At 44.4% G+C, this 14,602-nt stretch overlaps 1 protein-coding gene across 2 annotated transcripts in view; it reads right to left on the bottom strand.

Annotated features, from left to right (window-relative positions):
• Positions 1 to 14,602, bottom strand: part of CD82 (CD82 molecule) — a 73,192-nt gene that overhangs the window by 41,503 nt on the left and 17,087 nt on the right. Inside the window, exon 1 of one of the 2 annotated variants that reach the window (XM_069091470.1) lies at positions 6,621 to 6,645. The exons of the other annotated variant lie outside the window; for it this stretch is intronic. The gene's annotated coding sequence lies outside the window, so the exon portion shown is untranslated. Of the gene's footprint in view, positions 1 to 6,620; positions 6,646 to 14,602 lie in introns of those variants that run through there. 2 annotated transcript variants of the gene reach the window in all.

Genomic DNA, 14,602 nt, shown 5'->3' with positions numbered 1-14,602 from the left:
AAAGCAAAGAATGGGGGAGGGGGAAGAAAATAAAAAAAGAGAGAGCCAGAGTATCCCTGTGTCAAATTAACTGGCTCAACAACGTGGTGTCCAAGATCCCTTTTCTAGTGCTAGACCCTATGGTTTTTCACATCCCCACTGGAATTGTCAGTATATAAAGTCAATTTAACAGATATTTATCAGATGCCTAGTTGGAGAAGGGAGGGAAATAATCATTTATATTGGCACCAACTATGTGCCACCAACTGAGCCAGGTTTTGGAAACTAAAAACAAAAACAAAATCAAAAATAGTCCCTGCCTTCAGAAACTTCATATCCTATCGGAGAGGGGATGTTATGGGATATAACATATGTAAGTAAATTCGAACTGGATATAAAGTAATACAAAGTATATAGAAAATAATTTCATGAGATCGAGAATAACATGGGAGATAGGATTGGGTGGGGAGGAGGAAGGAAGCTCAGGAAAGGGCTCACAACACACCCAAAAAGCTAGGGATGTAAAAAGCACCTGCTCTTTGAGATTCTGTGCTAGGTGCCAGAGCTGCACTAACAGAAATAGATGGTACCTGCCCTAAAGGAGCTTACTGGAGGTGGGAGAGATACAATGTATACCTAAGTAAATGAATGCAAAATGTATGCAATATAACTGCAAATTAGCTTGAAGAGAATGCTAATAATTCGGGGTGCAATTACAACACTGTAAACCAGTGATGAAATACCAAATGCAGGATTATTTTGAGAGGATAAGCCAACTATTCAGGGCATGGGAAATGAAGCTTCAGTTCCCCCTGGCTCACTCTTCCCTCTCCCCTGGCTTGGCCTATGTTCATAGTGGACCCCAGTTGACCATGGGATCTCAGTGTGGATAGCAGTTTCATTCCTAAGCAGGAATAAACTCAATAGGGTTGTGGGGTGTGCCCCTCAGACTTTCTTGATAAACCAAACTGATGCTCATGGGGTTGGCCAAGGTGGCCGCAGCTGGCTTTCTGATTAAGGGAGATACCACAGCAAGACAATTACTGGGGAGGGAGAAAGGAGAGTAGACAGGCTGTGATAAAGATTTCTCAGCCATGATGGAAATTGTCCATTTATTCCTAGGGGAAACGGAGGGGGCAAGGGGAAGTATAGAGACATAAAGCTTTCTCCTGGCTAACGCTTTGCCCTTCCCCCATCCAGGAAGGTGGATGAGTTATACATAGATGGAAGAGTTATACTTCTTTAAGACTGTCCCATCCTTAGCCAAACCACAACGTGCATGGGGAGGGTGGCTCCATTTGATAGTGACAGAACCAAGGGCGGTCCCTGGATATCACCAGGTCAGCCCAAAGTTAGGGCAGAGATAATATTTTTTTAAAGCCTCATTTCTAAAATGCCCTAAATTTACAGCATCCTTTTTCTCCAATATCCCTGTAAGGAAGGAGGTAAAAGCATTAGTCCCATTGTACTGACAAGGAAATTGAGGCTGACACTCAGAAAGATGAAGTGACTTTCTGGCTCGTTAAAGATGGAATCTGAAACTCGGTATTCTGAGTTCACATCTAGGGTTGTTCCACACAACAAAGGCCAGGCCCAGATCCTAGTCCAACATCTTGTTTTACAGATGAGAGAAGAAAAGCCCAGGCAAGTAACTTGTCCAAAGTTAGACAGGGGGTAGATATCAGGGTGAGGATTTCAACCTAGTTCTGTGTTCAGATTTTCAAGATTGTCCAGAATGTCACTGAAGATAGGTATCTGGTAGAAAAACATAACAGTCACATCTCCCCAAAGTCTGGCTTTGGAAAAAATATCCCCCCTTACTCACTCCTTCCTTCTTCCTCCAAACAGCTACAAAGGCCATTCCTGTCACAGCCTTCTTTGTTCTTTGTTTCTTCCCAAGACCAGTGGTACTCAACACCATTTGTCAAAAGCAATATGGCAGAAGGAGTCCAATGAACACTGGCCCCTAACCCATAAATCCATGTGACCCCAGAAGGCCACTCTTCTCTCAGCCTAAAGTTTCCTCTTCTGTAAAATGGAGGTCATAGTACTTTCATTAACTTCCCTCACAGGTTCATAGGATCACAGATGCAGAGCCACCTAGGCTGAATGGATAGAGTGCTTAGACTGGAGTTAGAAAAACCCGAGTTCAAATACAACCTCAGGCAGTTACAAGCTATGTGACCCTGGGTAAGTCACTTAACCCTGACTGCCTTGTTTCCTAATCTGTAAAACGAGCTGGAGAAGGAAATGGTGAACCATTTCAGTTTCTCTGCCAAGAAAACCCCCAGTGGGGTCACAGAGAGTCAGACAGGACTGAACAACTGAACTTTCTAATCTGCCTTCTCTACTATGCCAGGCTTCAGCATCCCTGGTAGAGAGGCAAAGAGACTTGGTGGAAAAAAGCTGACCTCAGAGCCAGGAAGACAGAGGTTCCAATTCCCCCTCTGAGTTGGATTAGCCAGGACCCTGGACAAGTCACTGAAGTCCCCTGGGGTGAAAGCACGGGTCCACTCAAAACACAAGAACAAGAATGAAAGCCCCCGGACGGCAGGGCTGGATTTCGGTTTGCTTTTGGTTGTTGGCTATTGCTAGAACCCTGTTTACACACACACAGAGTAGGTGCTTAACGGATGCCAGTTGGATTAAATTGAAGCTTGAGGCTGCCGGAAGTGAATAGGGTTTAACAAAAACAAAACAAAAGGAAGAAACAACAGCCGAGAACTAGCTGAAACAAGGCAAAGGAGAAGCACCAGTCGACTGGCTGGGAGGGGTGGGAGGAGGGGAAGCCTTTTAGAATCAGCAGGAAGTCTATCACCTGTCAAGAGGCCCACACAAACAGAGGTCCACGTGACCAGGCCAGGTCAGAGTCCGCTGGCCACTGCCCAGCAGCTCCCCCAGCCCCACCCTAGGTTAGCTGCCTCAAAGAGAGGCACTGGATTTGGGGGGATCGTGGAGGGGTGAGGCAAAGAGCCTAGCTTCAAACTCTGATTCTGCTACTTGTTTGTATGGGTCCTCTCTGGGCCTCAGTTCCTCCCTTTGTAAAACAAGAGAATTGGACTTAATGCTCTCCAAGGTCAATATCCGCTTTGGAATCGGAGGCCAGGCTCAGAGGAAGAATAAAAAAAAAACTGAGGAGCTCATCCAGTTTGATCCCTTCATTTGACAGAGAATGTCCCCAGGAGGACCAGAGTTCAAATCTAACCCAGGTACTTAACAGCTGTGTGACCCTGGGCAAGTCACTTAATCCTGTTTGCCTCAATTTCCTCATCTGTAAAATGAGCTGAAGAAGAAAATGGCAAACCACTCTAGTATTTCTGCCAAGAAAACCCCAAAGGGGGTCATGGATGGTCAGACACAACTGAAACATGACTGAATGATTAGTTAAAAACCCCTCAACTCCAGGCTCAATGTTCTTCTTATCACTGAACCCTTTCTTTCCTGCCAGCGGTCCCAGGCAAGTTTCGGTTCAGAAAAAGGAAGGAGAATATGTGGCAGAGATGTCCCCCACCCCCAATGTGACCCTGTATGACCTCCGCCCAATAGAAATCTCCTCCAGGAAGCCCAGGCTCCAAGGACAACAACCAAGTGTCTAGGGAGTGGAACCTGGTACATTACATTCACCTGATTGATGATAAATGACAAGACATGAGTTTCCACTTTATCTGCCAGCCCGTGTACATGGCTCAGCCCAACAGAGGCATTCTGACCTTGGACCAATGGAAGCCTCCTACCACTTTCTGGGGGGACATAGGGCAAAGGAGATTCACTATAGGATTGAAAAAAAAAAATGAAAAGAGGCAGTGTAGGACAATACTAAAGAGAGCACTTGGACTTGAAGTTAGAAGGATTGGATTTGAATTTCAGGTCTCAAGTATCTGTGTGACCTTGGGTGAAGCACTGTTATCTCATCTTCTTTTTCTTGCAGTAGAGTTAAGTGACTTGTCCAGGGTCACAGAGTTAGTGTCTGAGGCCAAATTTGAACTCACATCTTTCTGACTCCAGGGCCCATTGCTCTATCCACTGCACCACCCAGCTGCCCCCAATGGATCCCTTCTCAATCTCAGATTACTCAATTATAAACTCAGAGGATTCTTGAAGTTCTTTTTGACAATGAATTCCACATCTTTATGGTAAATGACTAAGGTAGCTCACCTCCAGACCTAGACAGGTCAAAGGGACTAAGGGCTATGTTTTCTGTGTCACTGGTTTTTTATCGCTATGGAGATAAGAACATTCTTTTAGGTAGTTAATGTCCTTCTTCCCAGAATGATCTCTGTCCCTGGTCAAGAGCCAGTGGTAAGGTACCATTAAAGCCTTGCATTTTTCTCTCCTGGACCAGAGCTGAATGGCCTCTATTGTCCTGGGACAACAAGGTTAAGGCAGCCAACAACAGCCATGTACAGAGACTTTGGGGTTTGCAAAGCAATATACATGCATAATTGATTGGATCTGCACAATAACCTTTGGAAGTAGGGCAAGGATTACCTTACAGGGTCACTGAGAACTAGGGCTCCAAGGAAGCTTAATGATCATCAAGTCTGCTAAACCTTTCATTTTTATAAAAAAGGGAATGTATTTTAGAAATTATTTTAAATAATATTTAATATGAAATAATTGATATTTAAATATTTATTATAAAATAATAACATTTAAATAATGTAAACCTGGAATGTTTAGCACAAGGAGAAAAGGTTCAGAGAGGAACACCATAGCTGTCTTCAGGCATTGGAAGAAGGATTAGGCTTGGTCTATCTGACTATAGAGGGCAGAACTAGAAGCAATAGAGGAAGCAGCAAAAAGGCATATTTAGGCTTGACGTCAGGAGCTGTCCAGAATGGAATGAGCAGTGTTGAAGAGGTAATGGGTTCTCCCTCCTTGGAAAGCTCTAGGCGGAGGCTGGATGGCCACTTGGCAGGTACCTTGAAGCAGGCAGTAGTTGTACTAGGTGCCCACCCACCCACCACCGGTCCCTTCCTACTCTCACAATGTGATGAATCTGTGATTCTGTGCTTAAACCCAGGAAGCACAGCACAGTGATCTTACAGAGCTGTCCTCGGAAGATGGATCAGACTCTTTCTGCTTGGGCCCAGAAGGCAGAACAAGAACTGGGTGGAAGTTGAGAGGTGTAGATTTCCACTCAATTTAAGGAAACACTTCCCAACATTTTGAGGTACCCAAAAGTCAAATGGTGGGTTCCCCTTCATTGAAGTGCTTCAAGCAAAGAGCAGGGTGATCACTTGGTAGGAATGTTATAAAGAAGACTCCTTTTTGGCTATGGGGTAGGTTAAATGGCCTCTACACATGACCCAGTGGGAAGAGCACTTGACTGGAGTGTAAGGGTTCAAATCTCAATTCTACCACTTAGAAGTTATATAGCTTTAAACCTGTTTCATCATGTGTCCCAAGGTCCCTTAAAGCTCTAAATCTTATGACCTACTGGCCTACTCTAAGAAAGCACCTGGTGTATCCCCCTAAAACACCCAGAGAAACTCTTTACATTCCTCTTCTTGTTCCTACCTCTCCTCAACTCTTTTATTACTTGGATGAGGTAACACAGCCTCAGAGACTATATGTTTTAGACAGCCCAGATCGGTCCTGGGGAAGAAGAGGTGACAAGAAATAATGGTTTGGTCCTCCATTACCTCCAAACTAGGGCCTGGGATAACTGAGGCTGGTGCTCTTTTAAACAAATTTCCCTTCTTAAATCTCCATGTCTTTGAGTCCTGACCACTCTCTTCCCCTCCCCCAGAAGATTCATAATCCTCGACCACCCTCTCTGGCACTGGATGTGCCTTCTCTCATCCCTTACCCTGACATACACTACTCCAGAAGGCAGAGACCTTCTCCTTACTCCTCTGCTCTTTGTAGTTACTCCCAGACCTTCCCTCAGTCACCACCACTCAATAACCTCCTCTCCTTTGAGGTTCACACCTTCCATCCAGATCACCCGTCTACATCTTGCCTGACATTGGCTCTGAGGTCATTCACTTTCCCTCTTTTTTCAAGGTGGCCAGCATCTGGTTGTCTTTTTTTCCAATCCAACCTCTCCTTTCTACTGGTTGATATGCCCTCAAGCATTCTGGTCTCCCAGTTCATCAACCTCCTCCACTCCCATGAGTTTTTCTCCACCCCAGCCAAACCCAAAGAGAACCACACCCTTGATTTAATCGTTACCTATAACTGTTAGATCACTCCGTGATCCAAAACTAAAACTCATCTCTCTTTGACTACAACATTCTTATCTTTCCATGTCTCCATCTTCCTCACTCCCCAGAAACCGTTTTTTCCACCAAATGTTGACCCCTGATCACTCCGTTCTTTGTTGCTCTCCCAGTCCACCACCCCCATAAGAGGCAGCCTACAGATTCCGTATGATCTAGATAGCAAGGTCCTGGAATCAGAGCCAGGAGGCTGGGGCTCAAATCCTTCTTCCAACATTCCCTTACTTCGTAAGCTTTGACAAGAGAATAACCTCTTATGCCTCTGTTTCCCCATCTATAAAATGAGGAGGTTCAAGTTAAAGGCCCCCAAGATTCCTTCCAGCTCCAATGTTCCCTGCTTTGCTCCCACTTTCCTCCCTTCAAAATCCTGCCTTTAAACTGAAGCATTCCACTGTCTTCTGCCACTGATGCCCTTACCCCTTGTCCTTCAAGAGGATGTGCCTTGCCAAGTTCCAGCACTGGTTTCCCCCTCCATCAACCTTCCTATTCCTGCTTTCATGGTGTGCTGAAATCTGCTGGAAGAAGTCACCAGACTGGGCTGCCTGGCTGCCTCTGGGTCCTCTACGAATTTGTGTTACTTGTTTTCCCTAACTCTTTACAGAACCACCCACAGCAATTGTTCCAAACCTTCTCTTCTCCAGCCACCTCCAACAATCCATCTCCATTGCCTCTCAGCAGACTCTTACCTCCCACTTTATTAAAAAAAAATTAGAGAAATCATATGTCTTGAGTATTCCCTTTTCCATAGTTCTATACCTCAAACTCTTACAATATCAACCCCGATTCTCTCCTCCTTCTATCAAGTCTCAGAGGAAGAGGTCACCTTTTTCCTGACCAAATGAAACTTCTCGACTTGTTCCTTGACCTAATCTCTTCACTGACCCTCCATCTTTAATCTTTCTTCATCCACTGCTTCCTTCCCTGCTGCCTAGTGTTCCCAGAATCCTTCTATTAAAAAAGAGATTTTTATTGATATTTTTGTTTTATATTACCTAAACTTCCTCCTATATCACGCCCCCTCCTTCCTCCCAGAGAGCCATCCCTTTATAACAAAGGATTTAAAAAGAAAAGAAAAAGATGAAGAGAAAACAAGTTCAAGTAAACCAATTAATTCAATTTATTTAATTCAATTAAACCAACTAATTCCATTAAACCAATCAATATAACAGAAAAACCTGACATTACAAGCAACATTCTGTGGACACCATCCACCAACCTTTGCAAAGGAGTGGGGGCATTCCCTGTTTGATTACAAAACCTTCCCTTGACCCTGCCGTCCCTCTTGTCCTCCCTCTCACAGTTAAACCCACAGAAATTGCTATCTTTCTTCACTCTGGTTTCCTCTGAGACTCCCACTCATTTCTCAACTCTCCTCTCTGGGCTTTCATGACACTGCCCAGTCCTGGTTCTCCTCCCACCTCTCAGGCCACTCCTTCTCAGTTTCCTTTTTAACCTTCTATGTGTAGGTATATACCCCATGGCTCTATGGCTGGTCCTCTTCTTTCTCTATACTTTGTGATAAGCTCATCAGCTGTCATGGGTTCAATGACCATCTCTATGTATACGACTTACAGATCTGTATATCTAACCCTAATCTTCCTCTTGAGTTCCAACCCCACATCATCAGCTACCTGTCCAGAGGCATCTCGAACTCAATATATCCCAAACTGAACCCATTATCTTTCTCCCTACATTTGACCCTCCTAATTTGGTCTCTTTCTCTTGATAGCACCATCATCCTTCCAGTTACCCAGGTCTGCAACCAAGAAATCATCTCCACTTCTTTACTCTCCCTTACCAACTTCTGAGCATTGGCACAATATTGCTGATTTTACCTGCCTATGCCTTTTACTTCCTTCTCATGAAGGAAGTAATCATTTGATCAGTTCTCAAAGATATAAAAGTCAAATTCAAGGGATTTCTGAATCTGGCTCCAGCCTTTTTCTCCAGATTAATGACCGATTCTTCCCCTCATATTCTCCATACTTCATCTTGGTCTACTTGGGGTTATCAGTACATGACAAGCTTCCCTGGCTTCCTTCAAGTCCCAGATAAAATCCCACCCTCTAGAGGAAGCCTATCCCAATCCCTCTTAATTCTAGAGTCTCCCCTCCATTGATGATTTCCCATTTATCCTGTAAATATCTTATTTGTACATGGTTGTTTGCATGTTTTCTCCCCCAAAGATTGTGAGCCCCTTGGAAGCAGGGACTGTCTTTTGTCAGGTGGTTTATAAACATATATGATGACTGACATTCCATCTCCCATACCTTTCCACAGACCTTCTCCTAACCCCCCTCTTCTCTGCCTTGAAATTCCTAGCTTCTTCCAGGGCTCTACTCAGGTACCACTTCTCATATGAGGACTTTCCTTATTCCTTTCCTTCTCTCCCCCCCTCCCAAGTAGAATCTCAACTCTTTGAAGGCAAGAACTGTTTAATTTTGGTTTTTATATTTCCCACTGTGCTTGTCCATAATAAATACTTTCTGACTTTGAATTATGTGTCAAGTGTGACCAAGAAGAGGGAAAGAGGAACATGAAGAGAATGTCGACATGGAAATTGGGTCACCAGAGTTCATGACGGGGAATTTGGCTCTGAGAGAGTGGCCAGAGAGGCAATCAGGTCTTAAGCTAGGGGTTCTTTTAAGATTGGGTGCCTGGGAGCTGTGGATGGCTCCTAAAAAGAGACACTCTCCCACCAGCCTCTCTGGTAGAAGAAAGGGCTCTTCTGCTCTCTGCCTTGGGAACCCTAGTATTTTCTCCTGACTTGTCAATCCTGTCTAACCCCTGGCCCTTGTTCTATGGAGACAGACCCTTTAAAGGGGCCCTGATCAATTATAAAACATGAGAACTGACAATAGACCCAACCTGGTAGGAGAAAGGAAGAATCCTAAAATACTGTCCTGGTTCTTGAAGATGTTTTGACTCAGTTGAGAAGATACGAATGAGATACACAGAAGCTTGAGTGTCAGAGCAAGGAGGATCATGGGTCGAGAGCAGGAAGGGGCTTCTGAGGCCATCAAGTCCAATCACCTCATTATACAGATGAAGAAACTGAGATCCACAGATGTGAAATGACTGGCCCAAGGTAAGCATCAGAGGAAGTATTTGAACAAAGGTTCTCTGAGTCCAGAGTCAGTGAGATTTTCTGTTTTTCCCATCAAAAGTAAGTCCAAGAGCTGGGTTTGAACCTAAGTCTGCAGATTCCAGATCTGTAGGGCTCTGTCTACCTTACCCAGCTGCCTTTCTAAAAGAGAACTCAAAGCATTAAAATTTAGAATGTAAAGTTTCCCTAGAGTTCTTCTATTTTGAACAGAGATAGAAAAAAATATCCCTTTCCCCATACTCACAGGGCTAGATTGGGAAACTTTCTTCTAGAGCAGAAAACTCCATGTCCAAGACACATTCTTTCTACTCATAGGAAAGACAAAACACTTCCCCCAAGTTACTTCTCCTTCTGATTCTATGGGTCAGAAACATTCAGATGAGGAAACTGAGTCTAAAAGAAAGGAAGGAGGAAATCATGGGATAATAATTTATATGGCACCTACTATGTGCCAGGAACCTTAATGCCCAGTAGGGCCACTGCTGGGTGTAGTTTATTCCTAGCTCTTTTGTGGGCGTGGGAGAAAAAAAATCCCAAGGTCCATTTTCTGTTTTAGAGTGACTAGCACTGTTCTCTCCCAAGCAAGATGGGAAGGGGTTAATGGCATTGTACTTTCATCCCTGTGTAGTGAAGGAGAGGTTTTATTTCCATAATAAACCGCCCAGAGCAGCCAGAGGCCTGGGATTACAGCCTTGAATGGCACCCAATGACTGGGTAATACTTAACTCCTTGGTTCCCAGGCCAACAACCCGGATTTAACAAGCCTGCTCAAATGAGGAAGAGTCTGCTGGCTTCCCACTTGGGAGGAACCTGGCCAAGGTTTAGTACACCAGGCAATAGAAACTCCCCCAAAGTTTCCCCTTTTCCTTTTCTCTCATCAAAGTTTCCTCCAGAAGAGCTGAGAAGTCTGGGGCCTGGTGAACATCGCTCATTCCCCAACCAAAACCTCAGGGCCTCCCTGGCCCTAGGAAAGAATGCTTTGGCTTGGGAAGTCTTTGGGGAAAAAAGGCAGAAAAAGAAAGAAGACATCTGAGGACTGTTCTTAAGGGTTTCAGGAGGGGGTTGGACAGAGGGGAAATTCAAGGAGCTGAACTCACGGCTCTGACTCAAGGTCAGATGATATAATGTGAGGGTAGAAAGCAGCAGCTCAACAAAAGCAACTAGGTAGGAACAGCCCCAGATGAAGGCAATACTGAGCAAAGAAGAAAAACCCTCCCAGGGAAGGAACTTACATCTGGAGGAAAAGAAAGTGAGCCTCCTTTCTTGCCGCCCGCTCCTCCCCCCGAGTCCCAGCATCCCCTCCTCCAACAGCTGCCTGACCCTCAGCACCCACCACAAACTGAACCAACTGAAGAGCTGGCAGGCTTTGGAAATGATGTAAGTGTGAATTCAGAGCTGGAAGGTCCTCTCATGCCACGAGTCCAACCCCCTCATTCTACAAATGGGGAAACCGAGGCCCAGAGAGCAGCAGTGACTTGCCCAAAGTCACACACTCTTGAATGTCAGAAATAGGATGTGAGTTTCTGAATCCAAATTCAGTGAATCATTTAGTCCAGCTTTCTTATTTATACAGATGGACAAACCAATGTACTAAGCATGGAAATGACCGACCCAAGATCACTGTGGTGGTTAAAAAAAAAAAAGCAGGGTTGGTTTTCTGTTCTATTGCTGACAGTCACTCATTGGCTGCCTGAACTTTGGCCTGCCTCTGGACTTCAGATTCCCCATCTTTATGTAAAGGGGAGCTGGACTAGGTACGCCTAAAGCTACTTCAAATTCTGAGCTGTGGTGTCTTTGGTCCTCTTTGAGAACACACAGGCCAACAAATCCTGAGCCTGTTCCCATCCTTCCTCCCTAGCCGAGCTTGCTTCCCAGTTTCCTTGGGCCTCCATCCCTCCCCACCCCCACCCCACAGAACAAAGCTGCTGGGGGGAGGGGGGCCGGGGGAGCGGGGGTGGTCTCAGCATCTCCACTCTTCTGCCCAGCTAAGCTCCTATCACTGATGGGGACTGGGGAGAAAAAGGAGGTAACCTGAGGACTGCTTTTAGAGCTCAAGGCTGGAGCCCTTTTGTCCTTGCCCACAGGCTACACAACTACTCTTTCCGATCCCCCTACCCCTCGACCCCCAGGAATTAACTGCCGTCCTCAAGCATCCGTTCTCTTCCCTTAGCCCAGGCTTCTCCCTCAGATTCCTGCACTGCTCCCAGGCTCAAAGCTGGCCACTCTGGGCTGATCTCCACCCCCTCTCTGGCGGAATGAGGGCACTGGGCTGAATAGCTTCTAAGGTCCAGGCAGAGTTTTCCTTGCCTTTTACTGGTTTCAATCAGATCTGTCCTTCAGAGGATCATCCCTCCATCTTCCTCCTCTTCATCATCGATAACATTTAGATAGGGCTTGCTTCCTATAATTATCTCATTTGGCCCTAACAAAAATCCCTACAGGTTGTGATCAATGGGTTTGATTTTTCCCACTGTACAGATGAGGACAGAGAAACTAAGTGGTCAGGTAGATAGCTAAGGAATGAGAACTCAGATCTGAATTTGAACTCAGATCTTCATTACCAATCCCAGGTTCTTTCTCTACCAAACCCTCTTGCCTTATTTGAAGTACAAAACTCCCATCATCTCATTCGCCTTTGGGTCTCAGCAAGAGATGAAAAAAAAAAAACCAGCCAGTATAGGGAAAGTGATTTTTCCAAAGGAGTATTGACTCCTGGAGGAGAAAGGAGAAAAAACCAAGGCAGCCCCTACTCTACCATGCTCCCCTCACCCTGCTCCCTACAGTCACCTTCAGGAAGGCAGAGTGGTGTCAGAAACCTTTTGATTCAATAGATTGCCCTCTTCTTCTAAATAATCTCTCCTCACTAATTTTCATGCTACTGCTCCCTTTGGCTCCCCTCCTACCAATGTGACCACCACTCCAAGGTCTACGTTGCCAGATCTTCATCTAAACCATAACCATTAACCATCAGTGTCTCCCAATGATCTCTCCCCTACGCTCTCCTTTTCCCCATCTACACTAATCTGCTTGGAGATCTTCTCAGCTCTTGTGGGTTCAATTATCACTTTGATATAGACAATTTCTAGATTTATACATCCAGCCCTAGTCACTCTCCTGAGTGCCAGTCTCAAAATAACCAACTGCCACTTGGACATCCCTAATTGGATGTCCCATAGGCTTCTCAAACTCAACAATTTCAGAGTTCATTATCTTTCTCCCCAAACCCTCTCTTCTTTCTAACCCTTCCTATTACTATTAGGAACACCATTATACTTCTTGTCACCTAAGCTTGAAAGCTGAATGTCTTATTGCTGGTGTATGTCCCTTCTGCTCCACTCCCACAGCCACAGCCCTAGTAAGGACCTTAATCAACTGTTACCTAGATCGTTGTGATTCCCCTTTAAATCATCACCTTACCTCAGCTCTCCTCACTTCAACCCATACTTGTCTCAGCTACCAAAGATATCTTCCTAAAGCATAGGTTTGATCATGCCTCCCCCCACTCAGTGAACTCAGTGGCTCCCTATTGCCCACAGGATCAAATTATTAAAAGTTCTGTTTGGCATTTAAGACCATTCCCTAACTAACCACTCTGACCTTTCCAGTCTTCCCAGACTTCCATCCCCTCAAGTCCAGGGACACTGGCCTCCCTACAGACCCGTTCTTCAAACACAACATCCTGGCTGTGTTGTTTTACTGGTTGGTTCCCTACATCTGTAATACTCCTTGCCATCACCTCTAGATAATCCTAGGCTTCCTTTAAAGCTGAGTTCAGATCTCTCCTTCTGCTAGAGATCATTTCCTGTCCACCCCCTTTCAAAAAAAAAAAAAGATTTCCTTCCTATTTATACTGCATATATCTTGAATGTACGTAGTTATTTGCATATTGTCTCCACCATTAGTATTTGAGGTTGGGGATGGTTTTTTGGGGAGCCTTTCTTTGGATCACCAGATCCACACAGAGCCTGACACACAGTAAGCACTTAAGTAAGCACGCTGACTGAGTGACAGGCTCTATTCCTAGCTCTCTGTGACTTTCTTCAGTTTTGTCATCAGAAACTCAAGGTCCCTGGACCTTGATCTCCTAGGTCCCTTCCACTTTAAGTACAAGAACATTCCAAGACAGAGCTCCCTTCCTAGCTCCAAGTCCCAGCCGGGAAACTGGGCAGCTCCTATTCTGATTCCTGGCTATTTCCCTCCCCATCTCCCTAATTTATGGTGAGTTGAATACTGTTTTACTTGGGAGTCGAGAAAACCTGTATTCAAACTTTGACTCTTCTATTTGCCAGCCTGATTATTTCAAGCCAGTCATTCAACTTGTCCAATCCTCAGTTTCCCCATCTGTAAAATAATTAAAAACACAGTTTAATGGATAGAGGGGCTAGACTTGGAATCATGATGACTCAAGTTCCAATCATTTGCCCCTCAGTCACCAGGTTCCTAGCTGTGTGATCCTGGATAAGTAACTTAACCTTGCCTCAGTTATCTCATCTGAAAAATGGCGATAATAAGAGGATCCATCTCAAAAGGTTAGTTTGAGGGACTGAATAAGACAAATGTATATAAAGTGCTTTGCAAACCTTACAGCACTACAATAAAAACATTATTACAATTATTACCTGTCTCACAGGTTGTAAATTGTAAAGTCCTAGCTTGCTGAGGGCTATCATTAGAACTAGGAGCAGATAGCATGGGACCCAAAGGAAAAGGAGCTCGAATTACAGGATCATAGAGCTACAAGGGCCTTTATTATTATTTTTTTTAAAGCACAGAGACTTTCATTCCTTTGTTTTTTAGTTTCAAATTCTCTTCTTCCCCCACCTAATGGAAAGGCAAAAATAAAAACAAAACAAAACAAGGCCTATTTTAAATATGTATAGTCATGCAAAATAAATTTTGTGCTTTAGCCATGCTAAAAAGAAAGAAGGAAAGAAAGAAAGGAAAGAAAGAAAGAAAGAAAGAAAGAAAGAAAGAAAGAAAGAAAGAAAGAAAGAAAGAAAGAAAGGAAAGAAAGAAAGAAAGAAAGAAAGAAAGAAAGAAAGAAAGAAAGAAAGAAAGAAAGAAGAAAGGAAGGAAAGAAGGAAGGAAGAAATAAAGGAAGAAAGGAAGGAAGGAAGAAATAAAGGAAGGAAGGAAGGAAGAAAGAAAGAAAGGAAGGAAGGAAGGAAGGAAGGAAGGAAAGAAGGAAGGAAGGAAGGAAGAAATAAAGGAAGAAAGGAAGGAAGAAAGAAAGAAAGAAAGAAAGAAAGAAAGAAAGAAAGAAAGGAAGGAAGGAAGGAAGGAAGGAAGGAAG

This window comes from Petaurus breviceps, unplaced genomic scaffold, assembly GCF_028583685.1.
Source record: "Petaurus breviceps papuanus isolate PSGF00001 unplaced genomic scaffold, PetGlider_PUasm1.0 188, whole genome shotgun sequence".
Lineage (NCBI taxonomy): Eukaryota > Metazoa > Chordata > Mammalia > Diprotodontia > Petauridae > Petaurus > Petaurus breviceps.
The sequence above is the reverse complement of the archived record's forward strand: the minus strand, read 5'-3'. Positions and strand labels throughout refer to the sequence as shown.